The sequence below is a fragment of the Ixodes scapularis genome, unplaced genomic scaffold (genome assembly GCF_016920785.2).
Source record: "Ixodes scapularis isolate PalLabHiFi unplaced genomic scaffold, ASM1692078v2 ptg000822l_1__unscaffolded, whole genome shotgun sequence".
NCBI classification, from domain to species: Eukaryota; Metazoa; Arthropoda; class Arachnida; order Ixodida; family Ixodidae; genus Ixodes; species Ixodes scapularis.
The window spans coordinates 35,352-48,106 of record NW_024610043.1 but is presented as its reverse complement, the minus strand read 5'-3'; the positions used below and the strand labels follow the sequence as shown (position 1 = coordinate 48,106).

General features: G+C 46.8%; 3 non-coding genes across 3 annotated transcripts; all 3 read right to left on the bottom strand.

Annotated features, from left to right (window-relative positions):
* Positions 1 to 426: 426 nt before the first annotated feature.
* Positions 427 to 498, bottom strand: Trnad-guc. Its single transcript has one exon. It is a non-coding gene; the product is annotated as a tRNA-Asp (tRNA).
* A 4,979-nt stretch (positions 499 to 5,477) lies between these two features.
* Positions 5,478 to 5,549, bottom strand: Trnad-guc. The gene has a single exon. It is a non-coding gene; the product is annotated as a tRNA-Asp (tRNA).
* Positions 5,550 to 5,643: 94 nt separating this feature from the next.
* Trnad-guc lies at positions 5,644 to 5,715 on the bottom strand. Its single transcript has one exon. It is a non-coding gene; the product is annotated as a tRNA-Asp (tRNA).
* Between the last annotated feature and the right edge of the window lie 7,040 nt (positions 5,716 to 12,755).

Below are 12,755 nucleotides of genomic sequence, written 5' to 3'. Positions count from 1 at the left end.
AACGTGTGCATGCGAAGCATCCACTCGTGGTTCATCTGGTGGGCACCCGCCGACGCCAACTCAGGAAGCACCTTCAAACGCAGAAGTTCCTCTCGAAAATCTTGAATGCGATACGGCCGGTTGCGGACGTCGCAATGTAAAAAAACAGAATTTTCAGCGATGTATCCGTTGGGCAGGGGTGGCAAAATAATCTTATAGTCAGCAGAGCCTTCAACATCAGATAAGCCACGGCCAGATACGGCCGCTGATACCGAATCTTGGGAGCTCGTCATCCTGCGTCCGAGCACTTCGGTGTTCGGCCACAGACTCCTATACTAACGAGGAGGGATGGGAAGAGCGGGAGTCAAACTCGAGCCGCTGAATGGACGTTCCACAGTAGTGAAAGAAAAAAAAAAAACAAACGGAGTTGCTGTCGTAAAAAGATAACTCCCCGTCGGGGAATCGAACCCCGGTCTCCCGCGTGACAGGCGGGGATACTGACCACTATACTAACGAGGAGTTTTTTTTTTTTTTTTTTTCTTTATTGCCTGTTTTGACAATTGCACCAAGTACACACATGAGAGTGTTAAAAGAGAAACCGACAACCTCCGCTAGACTAGTGGGGTTACATTTAATATCGTTTAAGGCACACCAGCTTTTTTAGAAGCGGCAACCAGTCAGGGGGTTCAGGCTGTGCCGCAAGAACTGTTCGAATGTATGCCACGCTCTCAATAAAGTTTTCTCGCACTGACCGTACATCGACGTCCGCATGGCACACAGCCATTCTCGTTTTCCAAATACTGTGAAGACCGAGTACCATAATCATGTCGTACGGAACCCCACCTTCATTTTCGATGGGCAAAAACCGAATACCAAACGGTGTTACAGGAAAGTCCTTTTTTAAAGTGCGCTGGAGAATATACCAATAAAAAACTGCGTCCCAGCATTCAATGAAGACATGCTCTATGGTCTCCGGTCTTTTACAGAGCAGGCAGTTGGTTGTCCATGGAACAAATATCCCCTTACTCTCAAGCCACGACTTCACAGGGAGTGTGCCGCTGTGTAGACCAAAGAAAAAGGATATAACCGCTGGTTTTATCGGCATTCTTTTAACTCTTTTTAGTACATCCTGACCCGTTCCCGGCGAATATAGAGATCTGTAAAGGGGTACGGGCAATAAGACGTCAACTAAATCTTTATACAACCTCTTTCGCGTTACATTACTCAGGTATTCTAAAGAAAAACGCACCTTCAACATCTTAAAAGATAAAAGAACTTCTCGCAGGTAACCACGGACACTGCCACTCGCTTCGGTACTCGATGACACCACAAACTCTGGTAGAATATTTCGCCATCTTACTTGGATAACTGTGCGTAAAAAAACATCATTTTGATCACGGAGAAAAATAAACCGAGACACAATTTGTCGGATAAACAGGTGAGACAGTCCTAACCCACCGCATCGCACTGAACGGAACAAATTCGTGCGGGAAGAGCGCTCCCAAACTGATCCCCAAATAAAAACTGCAAATACTCTGTGTATCTTTTGCACGCTGATACGCGACATAGCCAGCGCTTGCAAGACATACCACACTTTCGCTATCAAAAAAAATATTACATACAGTAGCCCGTGCAAACATCGAGAGTTCACGACCCTTCCAACTTTCCGCTTTTGTCCGGACCTTCTCCGTCTCCTCGTTCCAATACCGCGAGCTGTCTCGATAATGTTCGAGCGGCACCCCAAGGTACTTGACTGGCAAGGCCGTCCACTGAATGTTCAAAAAAACACTAGGCGTCGCGTCCCAGTTACCATGCCAAAAACCAGCACATTTTCCCCAGTTAATCAAACTCCCCGTTTTTTTGCAAAAAGAAGATGCAACAGTGACCACCTCGCGCACGCTATCTCGATCAGTACAAAAAACGGCAACGTCGTCCGCGTACGCCAGAACTTTCACCTCGCTTGACTGGATTCTAAAACCATTAATTCTTTCGTCTTGAAGAAGTCGCAAACAAAAGGGTTCTAAATAAATAGCAAAAAGCAAGGGCGACAGTGGGCAACCTTGCCTCACAGAACAGCGGACGTCGACACTCTCACTAACCTCCTTATTAACAATTAACCGCGTAGTACAGTTTTTGTAAGCCATTTTGAGACCGTCTAGAATAACACTACCTACATTAACATACTCCAGAGTATTGAATAGAACTTGATGCGATACGCGGTCGAACGCTTTATCCAGGTCGAGCTGCAACACTGCAACTCGACTGGAGAAAGCGTCGCAGCATTCTAAAATGCTTCTTGCGACATGTATATTCGTACAAATGGTACGCCATTTTATACCACACGTCTGATGTGGCCCCACTAAACATTTAATTACGGACTGTAATCTTTGAGCCAGGACCTTCATGTAGATTTTGTAGTCCACATTCGCTAGACTTATAGGTCTGTAGGATGCTACGGACAAAAGTTTTACGGGGTCGTCGCTCTTGGGTATAAGGACAGTGTGTGTTCTTAAGAATGATGGCGGCAAAATATTTAAATCATAGGCCTCGGCTAGCACATGGTAAAGGGCATTTGCTGATTCCCATTTAAACATTTTGTAAAACTCGGAGCCTACGCCGTCAGGACCGGGTGTCTTTCCTGCGCTTAACTCGTCAATGGCCCGCTCTATTTCGCGGACACTAATCGGCGCTTCCAAGCTGATACGAAGATGCTCTTCTAGCTTGGGCATTAGCAGCAAAAACTCGCTGTCAAAACCGTCCTGTAATGGCACGCAGTGCCCAAGTAACTCGCGATAGTGTTCGACAAACGCCCGTCGAATTGTTATCTTATCACGCGTTACCGAGTGGCCGTAGCTGATTTCGTTTATCTCATTCTGCCGCGCGTACCTCTGTTCGTCACTTAGAGCGCGCTTTGTCGGCTTTTCGCTGCACCAAAGTCTTTCGGCTCGCGCACGCACGACGGCCCCTCTGTAACGTTTTGCGTCAATAATTTCCAACTGGGACTTGATGTTTCTTATTTCCTGCGCGAACTCGCCGGGCAGAACTCTTTCTTCGCTTAAAAGAATGTCCAATTCACGCCTGAGCTCTTTCTCCTTCCTCTGTCTCTGGTAGTTGAGTAAACTACTTCTTTCTATGGCGTTCATTTTTACCTCCTCTTTAAACAGTTCCCACTTGACCCCCCACTTCATTTGATCATTCTCTTTTAACTTCTCAAATAAACTGTTAACTGTACTTTTAAAAACCTCGTCCAGAACAAGACTCCCGTTTAATTTCCACAGCGACCAATTCCACTTTTGCCTTCTGGCTTCCTTTCCAAGGGTGAACATTACTAACGCGTGGTCACTGAACGAGACAGGCTGAACAGTATAATGGTCACATAACGGGGCGAGATCAAGCGAAATGTAAGCTCTATCGAGTCGGGCATGACTGAAACCCTGAAAATGAGTAAACTGAACCTTGCCTGTGGAGGCAAGGCGCGCGACGTCTTCCAATTCATGTTCAGCAATAATATCACTTAAATAAATGGCACTCTGGTCGCGAATAGGGACTTGATTCACACGATTCTCTGGCGCGCACAGACAATTAAAATCCCCTAAAAGAATAATCATTCTTTCACTTTCAAGATACGCCCTTATACCTTCAAAAAAAACTTTTCGCCCACTGTCGCGATTTGGCGCATAAACGCAAATTACACGCCACTCGATATTCGAAAAAGAAAAATCACAGTACACAAAACGACCGGAAGTGCACGAAACCACAGCAGTCTCTGTGATGCCAATCGATTGCCGAATAAATAAACAGCAACCCCCTGACAAACCAACTGAATGTGCAACGCATACATTAAAACGAGATCGAAAAGGTTGCACCATGCGGTCAGTCTGTTCTTGGCTTTCTACTTTCGTTTCTTGGACGGCGACAATATCAAGCTCGTTGTCTGCGAACAGTCGGCTAAGCTGGTATTGTCGGCGCCTCGCTGCCATCCCGCGGACGTTTATGGTGGCAATACGTAAGGGCGCTTCTAATCTTAGTGCCATTCCAGGAGGAGAGAGACCGCATGGTGCTTACCTCGGGTTCGGAGCCGTGCATTTCGTCTCGACGAGAAACTAGCGTCCGACTGTCCACCACGCATACCCCGAGGCCTCAAGCTAGCCACGGTCGGACACTCACGGGGGTGGCTTGACCACTCTTGCATCGTCGCCAGGGACCTTCGGCTTGACGTTAAGCCGTGGCCTCCTGAAGGGGGCCGCCTTCGGAGGTGGCTCCTCGTGGTTTGACACGCTGGGGCCCGTGCTGGCGTCCTCGTGAGTCCTTTTGGTGGTAAGGCCACTTGCCGAGGCCTCTACGTCAACCATGGATCCGTCAACGGCAGAGTCCTTAAGGACGCTGATTTCTGCGCCGCTCGGTATAACGTTCTCTGCCGTAGGAACCTCTGACCGCCTAGCTTGCCTCGTAGCGTCCGTACCAGGTGCCGCGTCAACCGTTCCTTTCGTCCCGTCACCTTCAGGTGATGGTGTAAAGTCCGCTTTTGGGGCTGCCCTGTCGGAAGAACCCGAGGCGGCCTCCTCGGCATCGGCCACGTCCATGAGGTGCTCCAAGTTATCGTCGCTCCCCACGGGTCCTGCGACGCTTGCGTAGGTTCGGACGCACTAGCTCTCGTCGTGGCCAAAGCGACGGCAGAGTGCACAGCGCGGTACTCGGCAGTCCCTCCGAATGTGGCCCTTGCCCTTGCACCGTAGGCAGAGCGGGGCTCTGCCAGGCACCACTACTAACGCTAGGTCGCCGGCGATACGCAGTTGATGGGGGAGGTCGTCCACCGTGACACCAGGCCCCAACTTGAGGGACACCGACCGCGTTGTCGACCCCATGTCCGGGCATCCTGGGACGCGCCACTTGTCTCTTGTGATTCCTGTCACTTTTCCAAAAGGCGCCAGGGCCGCCCGTACCTCTTCGTCAGGGACGTGATGCAGCAGCCAGTGGAGCTTGAGCCGGGTGTCCTGGTTACTCGGGTCCACCACGACGCAGCGGCCGTCCTTGACTTTGAAGTCTGCGACGGCTAGCAACTTCTTTTTCCCCTCGGCGCTCTTGAAGGTGACAGCCCAAACGTGATTGTACTGATACGCCCCCAAAGCGAGCACCTCTGGGAGAAGTGCCACACGTGCAAGGGAGTCCCGAAAATGCTCAAGACGATAGGGCCGAGCTTTCGTGTCGGCATGCAAAAATGCCGTGTGTAGAACAGATGGTCCTGATGGCAGCGACGGCAAAATGATTTCATACTCCTGTGATGCAGCGTCAGCATTCCTGTTGCCGCGGCCCGACTGGGCCGCTGAAACCGCTCCGACGGAGCTCATGATAAGAACGTCCGACGCGTTCGGCAGCCGGAAGTCGAATGCTATACTAACGAGGAGGGATGGGAAGAGGGGGAGTCAAACTCGAGCTGCTGAATGCACGTTCCACAGTCGTGGGAAAAGAAAAAAAGAGTTGCCGTCGTAAAAAGATAACTCCCCGTCGGGGAATCGAACCCCGGTCTCCCGCGTGACAGGCGGGGATACTGACCACTATACTAACGAGGAGGGATGGGAAGAGGGGGGAGTCAAACTCGAGCTGCTGAATGCACGTTCCACAGTGGTGGGAGAAAAAAAAAGAGTTGCCGCCGGAAAAACACAACTCCCCGTCGGGGAATCGAACCCCGGTCTCCCGCTTGACAGGCGGGGATACTGACCACTATACTAACGAGGAGGTTTTATTATTTCTTTATTGCAGGAGGAATGCAAAAACGGTCATGTCACTTAAAAAAAAAAAAAAAAAGCTCTTGAAGACTTATTGCAGGGTACATTAAAATCCTCGCATTTCGAGGAGCGGTTTACAAATTTCTAGCCACTCGGGTTTCGTTTTACGGTTTGAAAAAACACTTTCCACTTGCTTAACAAGGTTGAAAAAATAATGATGCACTTTTTTCACACTAGGGTCGGCATGACGGACCGCCATGCGCGACCTCCAAATACTGCACAAACCCAACAACATAATCATATCAAAAGGTACGCCATCATCGTTACTCACATTCAAGAAACGTATGATTGATTGGCTAATGCACAGTTGTTTCTTCGACGTGCGCTGCAGCACATCCCAAAAAAACACCGCATCCCAGCAAAAAATGAAAACGTGTTTGATGGTCTCAGGTTTCTTACACAAAATACAGTCTACCGACCACGGAACATCAATACCCTTTCCTTCAATCCACACCTTAACGGGCAGTGTATTGGAATGCAGTTTAAAAAAGACCGTTTTAACGGAAGGGAGAACGCACATATTCTTCACTCGCTTGAGCACATCTTGGCCCCCGCTACAGACTGCAGTTCTATACAACGGGCCTGGAAACAAACTTGTCAATAAATCGCGTGTAAGCGTTTTCTTGCTAACAGCGGACAAATACTCAAAAGAAAAACGGGCAGACAAAAATAACACCGCGTCTACCACCTCCTTTTTATATCCCACTAATCTCTTAAGTTCGCCGCCATGGGACGAAACAAGAAAAGATGGCAAAGGAGGAGACAATTTGGCTTGTATAAACGTACGTATGAAAGGATGCTCTTGGTCTCGTAGAAAAAAGTATCAGGACACAATCTTTTTGCAAAACAAATGCGAGAGACCGAGACCACCGTGACGAATCCGATGGAAAAGATTGTCTCTCCTCATCGGCTCCCACCTTGAATTCCAAATAATTCCACTGATATTTAGTTACTCTCTCCGTGCCCGCTGGCTTGCCCGAACCCCATGAGATGTGGAAACCGCAAAAAAGGTAGACGCTTAAATATGACTGCAGGGCCCCTTTAAGAAGTATGTTTAGTTCGGGACGCCGATATTCACCACAGTGGCCCAGATTCTTTCGCAGCTCCTGTATCTGGGTTACTATGCTTAATTTTCGTGTTCAAAACTCTAAATAGTTTCTTTTTAAGAAATAGAGCTTGTCTATAATTTTCATACCAATGTTTTTAGTGTTAACTTAGAGAACTATGAAGAATGAATCCACTGGTCTGCCTCAGAACAGTGCTCTAAATCGGCTAAAATCTTCTAAGTAATCTTTCATAATCTAATATCAATTACATCCAGGAAGAAAGGCATACCATCTAATTAATTGGCCCAGATGCTTTCCGAACATTTTTCAGTTCACAAATTGCATAACCATACAAATAAAAAAGCTGAAAACAAAATATCGCACCGTTATCATGACGCCTTAAACGTTACCACTAGACAATGTAAAAAAAAACAATACTAATGACAAACTCGCTGATGCTATAAACCGAGAACTCGCCTTGAGAATGCAATTCAAATGAGGCCGTGAAAGCAATAATAATAATAATAATAATAATAAATATTTATTTTCAAGTGCCCAAAAACAACCAACAGGTCTTTTCTTTGGTACACATAATAAATGAGGAATTAAAATAACAGAGACATGGCAAAAATACACAAACGTTACAAATTGGCAACAAGCACTTTCATTTTCATCGCGAACACCCGAGAGTCGCTAAATATATCCACTTCAGCATTGTTGATGCGGTTAAAAAGCAGTTGGCAGCGTGATAAAGGCGAGAGATCACAGACAGTATTAATGTAAAAAGTACTATGATTTCTAGTGGGTCGGGAGGGAACATGTAAATTAACATCACTTAAAAGCGAGCCACAATCAGATACACCGTTCACTAACTTATGAAAAAAGACTAAGTCACGTTCCGCTCTTCTATCGGACAAGTTTGTCAACGAAACTTTTTTAAGAAGAAATTCATAATCAAAGTAGAAGCGACGATGAGAGTATCGATCATACACAATGCGTATTAACCTCTTCTGTACATTTTCAATGTTCAATGCCTGAGTTTTATTTAACGCATTCCAAGCTACTGAAGCAAATTCAAGTCTAGACCTGACTAGGGCACAAAATAACCGAACCAAGGAAGCCGGGTTATTAAAGTGCTTCGTAATACGAGATATAACACCAAGCATTCTTGTTGCACTGCCAACGACAAATGACACATGGGCAGTAAACGTTAGAACATTATCAAGGTATACGCCAAGGTCTTTTATGACAGAAAGACGTTTGATAGGCATCCCCTCTAAAACATAATCGCAGTCTATTGTGGTGTGACGCCTTGAGAAAGATACGACTTTTACACTGTCTGACGTTTGATATCTGCTGCCAGATAACTCGCTCATCACCTCCGATGTATTTTAAAACGGGAACCGTAAGAGACAGAAAGATTGGCTCAAACGCTTTAACGTTAAAGCGCTCCGGTTTCTTGCTTGCTCAGTTCCAGCAGCTCGGAGCGGTGGTGAAAGAAAAAAATAAAATTGTGAGCCATTGCTCTCTGTGAAGGGGGTTGGCCAGCAAAGCTGTAGAGCGCCAACACATATGGTTCACCAAGAGACACACGAAAGCACTTCACCAAATGTTGATTTAGAGTATATATATACATAATTTTGGATTGGTAGTAACGATTGATTCGGAATCAAAATGATATACACTGATGGGTTCAATTAAAACTTTGGTGAGATTATTTGCTAAAGTTAAATCTACAGATATAATGATTTACACATGTAACGCGCGCTGCAGCGGTTATATACGTGAAGCAGTGATGTCACCCATCCCTAGCGGGAGAAGGCCCATCGTTATCGGATCTATCATCCTGATCCTACGTTTCGACGTCTTTCCTTATCAAAATGTATATCGAAATGACGGGGCGCACATGCATTTACATACAATGAAGCGCTTTTAATTGCAATTTTGTTTTTGCACGCGGATACCAAAAATGCATGGAACCCTAGCCATATACAGCTTAGCTTTAAAATGGGGCGCCCTTGTTGTGAGAGCGAACAAGTAACTCTTAGCGGGAGGGCCGCTTCAGAGCAGTGTGGGGTCGAAACCGTTGAAAACCGACGACAAAGGAGCCAGTCACATTTGTCCGCTGCCACAAAATGTCAACAATAATCAAGCTGAATAGGTGTTAGAGAGGTCGGTATGCACTCGTCAGCTCCCCAGGCAAATACCAAATGTTCTATACTCGTTTTCACCGCAAGAGAAACGAACGTGTTGCGCGTTGTTCATACGCCGGGTGTAGTAGTTTTTACAAGATTTGCTTGTCGGAGGAAAAAGCGATGCATTTGGTGTTTGAAACGTGTACGTCTTGATTAAATAACACATATCTAATCTGAAATGCACCTACCTATATCTTAATTCTCCTCATAAAGGGGAAAATTAGTAATGGTCCTCTAGGAGTCGCACTCTTTTTACTACTGTTCTCCAGGTGAAAACGGGTATAAAAGGGTGCTGCAGGTAAGAGCTCACGTTTAAATAACTAAAAAAGTTTCCGACCAGAGGTGCGAGTCCTACGAGGCGGCGCCATATATGAATATAAAAATGGATTGGTTAGTAACTACGGCGTACGACGTTTCTTGAAAAGAACGACGGTAGCGCCGCTGATCTCTATTGTAGAAGGCGGGATCGCGGATCGGGTGCCCGTCGGTGACACCACCGGTGGCCATTGCTTGACACCCGCAATACACGCAACTCTATGGGAGAAACAACGTAGAAATATTGAAGCTTCTACGCAGTGCTCGAAGGCGAGTAATTTACGATATGCTGCGATCATTATGTCGGGTGTTTGGAGATCGAAGAGTTATGGTGTCAAGCGTTCGAACACCGATTAAAAACATCAAATGTGCCGAAGCACCTCCGATTGTGCCGGCGTCGTTTGCTTCAACTGATAAATAAATGACATGTTCAACAAATCCACGAGACGCTCCGAGTTTTAGTGCGTCGCAGAAGCCTTCACTACAGTTCGAAGCAAACGCTTGCACCAGAAGCACTTTATACAAGCGCTTGAAACGATGATAATGCCCCTAGGAAATGCCTCCTAAATTATCGTCTGTTAAGCTCTGATGACTTTGAGATCACGAACGACTCCGCATCGACTCTCAGAAACCCTTGTTCCATTGAACGGTACCACTATTTACGCCCAAAGAAGTCGCATCCCTCGACCCTGAACCACAAAGCATTTATTGAAAAGCATTTATTCTAACGCTTTTTCTATATCCGCTGTTATAGACGCTTTGCAGCAGCTGTGCATGGACGCCGCCATAACTGACCTTCAGTTTTTGTTTCCTCTTACTCCGTTTATTTCACTTCATCATTACCATAGCAGGCCAGGTTATTGCCATCCTAGATTCAACTGTGTCCTTTTCTAAGGCATCGACCTTTGTAGAGGATCGTCAACTACCGTTTCAGTTGCTCGGCATCTCGGTAAGACAAGAGAAGGTCAGCAATGGCGGCTGTAATTTGGCGCGTGTGTAGAGCGTCTATAAAACAGGGAGCATAAGACTGCACATAGCGGCCGAGCGGGGAATTGAGGCGCGTTCGGGAGTATTAAAAAGGACGAGGTGTGTTTAATTTAGCGCGAGAGCTTGGGCGATCTATGGGGCAATCAGCTGGGATAGTGCCTCCTCTATTCCTTCAGTGTCCGGCAGAAGAGGAGGAAAGCAAGGGGTCGCCGCAGGCGTCTATAGTACACGTTTTTCCACCAGGCACCGCTGCTATAATATGTCCAGAGCCGTATAATTGGAGAATTTGGTTAGTTTATGAACTCGACACCGTGACGCCCCCTTCCCGAGCGCGCCAATCAGCCCGCAGTACAGAGTTGGAGGCGTGAGCGCGTGTACCTGAATTCCCTGCTGCTTCTTACTGAGCGGGAGTAAAAGACATTCTCATTCATTCGCCCAATGGAATACATGGGATGAGCATTCAAATTTTGTTGTTTTTTTCTTTTTATTTCGTAGGCTCTGGCAAAAAAATGGTAGTGTTATTCCCCTAAGCTTGTGAAAACATTAAAGTGGAGACATTTTGAAGGCAGAAAGTTTGTGAGTAGACGTTGTTGTCGCCACTTTTCTGACCTGAGTATACTAGAGATTAGCATGGCGTTTGAACGAAGTTTTTGTCCAATGGTGGCAGCACCTTTCTTCCCATATTAGGGTGCCTACATGTCTGTCTGTCTCAGGGTGAAGACATCCATTGTTGCCCTGAATGTGCCAGCGCGTGACGCTCTCGCGCACTTGGTGCGTGACTTGGGCGGTAAAATGGCGTCTATGCATTAGCCCAAGCTACGCGCTCGTGCTGAGTGACACCGGATTGCGCGCACTTCAAAATGCATAGAAAGAACGATTGGGCGGAAAAATGGCCGAGATGTCACCACTCAAGCAAAAGCGCGCGTGTGTATGAAGGCACTCTGTCCCATATGTGCCTGACTCAAAGACTACGAAGCTGCCCTCTTTGTCCGATACAGATAGGTGGGTTAAAAAGCTGACAAATGTAGGTTTCTCAGCGTTTCACCGCAAACGTTTACTTAGACAAAAAAGTAGTCGGCACAGACGACGCGTAGTCTCAACAGTGCTCTGCACTTAAAGGGTGTTGCGTTAAAATGACGGTCGTCTCCTCTTAGCTTCCTTCTTCGTCTCTGGTTTCTTCCGATCTCTCCTTCCTTTCCTTTACCTTCCTCCATTTCAGCACCTTCGTCACCAAACCTACGTGCCAGCCTTTCCCCATATACGGCTCTGAATAGGGTCGCCCTAGGTCGCCGCCGCGGTTGCTGTCGTACGGCTACGGTGTAGTAAGGCGGCCGATAACGCTGCTGACGGCAAAGAACGACCACCTCTACTCTTAATCAAAGACACAAACGTTGTGCCAAATACCGTGTAAGCCAATTAGCCCCGAGAGCGAACACAAGCGCCGCTGCGGTCGCCGCGCCCTGATTGGGTGAGGTGCACCGTGACGTCAGGCGGAGGACTCGGCTCCGCGATCTCGCATTCGCTCGCTTCCCAGCACCGGTTTCCTGGTTTGGTGTTGTGTGCCGCAAGCTCTTCGAGGAGCTGGACGTCGTTTACCTGATGTACAAGACGTTGAGTTAGGCTGATATTGACGTGGTTCCGTACATTTTATAAGCCTGCTTGCCCCTTTTACCTTTAAAATTGGGTTACAAATCCCGAAAGCTATCGGCGGAGGCAATTCCGCCGATGAACCTCCCCGTCCGTCCACAGGACACAAGGCAATCTTACGAGGGGTCGGTGAAGCGGTGGCGCAAGTGTTTCAGACGCTGGAATTCTGTTCCTTGCATGTTCATGATTTAGGACGATATTACATTCCGCTTTAAAGGCATTTGAAGTGGCTTTTATATATGGGTCTTTGGGTGGTCGGCAAATTAGCTCGCGACCCCGACTCTGCGCTGCCACTCTGCATGCGCTGGTTCACAGATGTATTAAAGGCCCTTCGTCTGATGATCTTTGAAGTGCTCGTTGAACAGGGTTGTTTTAGATAAATGTATAGCTTCTTTGTGAATTAATTATATAGTTTATACACGTATGCAAGCATATTTCTTAGAAGATGTACAACTACTGGGACTAAGATTGTATGGTAACAGCAAAAAAGGTTGAATTGCCACCAGTTGCCTGTATGATATGTATTGAACTGCCCAAAATATGCACAGCAATACTGCCGCAATTTCGAATGTTTATAATTTTTCCTGACATTCTTTATTTCAGCCTTGGGTATTCGGAAAATACACCGTTTAGTCTGAATTGTCATTTCCAATTAAAAGAGACACTGCTGAAGGTCCCCAAACGCTTCCTCAGCATTCAAACTTCCTACAACTGGACCCTCTGACAACAGAGGAAAACAGGAGTAAAAGAAAGCATTCGAAGTGGTAGATGCAGCACTAGTAGCAGAAAATGTGGAACCT